This window comes from Capsella rubella, unplaced genomic scaffold (genome assembly GCF_000375325.1).
Source record: "Capsella rubella cultivar Monte Gargano unplaced genomic scaffold, Caprub1_0 scaffold_2, whole genome shotgun sequence".
Classification (NCBI taxonomy): Eukaryota; Viridiplantae; Streptophyta; class Magnoliopsida; order Brassicales; family Brassicaceae; genus Capsella; species Capsella rubella.
Window position 1 is genome coordinate 2,653,961 of NW_006238922.1, and position 955 is coordinate 2,654,915.

The window sequence follows — 955 nt, forward strand, 5'->3', positions numbered from 1 at the left end:
TAAATAGTCATAGACTTTGGAAAAACAGATTTGCAATGTTTGCCAAGGATACAAGCCTCACACTCATCATTTTTAAAAGAAACATTAGGCAATATTAAACTTAAAGCACGAGTATGAGGATGACCAAGTCTAGCATGCCAAATAGCACTATTAGCACTATTAGCACTAACAACAATAGAACTAAAACAAGAAGAAGAGGAGGAAGATAGGTCGGTATTCTTAAGGACATAGAGATCATCTTTGGTCTTGCCTTGGCCAAGAAGCTTACTTGTCTCAATATCCTGAAAATAAACATCGTTAGGACCAAAGATAACATGACAATTCAAATCCTTAGTAGCTCTCCTAACCGAAACCAAATTCGAAGCAAAATTTGGCATATAAAAAGCTTTTGTATCCTTGTTAAACAACTTCAATGTTCCAATTCCTTTAACCGGTACCTTATCTCCATTAGCTATAGTTACATTTCCTAAAGCCGGTTCTATATCACTTATCAATTTAGAATCACTAATCATGTGATGAGAGGCTCCGGAATCAACTATAAGCGGTTTAATGGAGTTAAAAGCAAGATTCACATTACCGGATGACTCTTTAAGAGCCTTGATGAGAGCATCGAGGTCGGATCGCCTCACCAGCTCCGAGGATGCATTGAGAGCAGTGGCACCTCCTTCAATGACTTGAGACTTGACTTCCGGAGGGTTGGTTTCACCGGATGTGCTTGCAAGGTGGGCTCTAGGCTCATTGTTGTCATCTCTCGGACGAAGGTGAGGGTGAAGTATCCAACACTTCTCACGAACATGACCGTTTCTCTTGCAATGGTGGCAAAAGGGCCTCTTGTTATTGTTGTTGTTGTTGTTGTTTCCCCGGTAGTAGCTCTTGTTGGCCGAGGCAACTTCAGCTTGATTGACGGTGACAAGTTCTCCCTTTCCGCCAAATAACCCCATGGAGCCATGTTCCC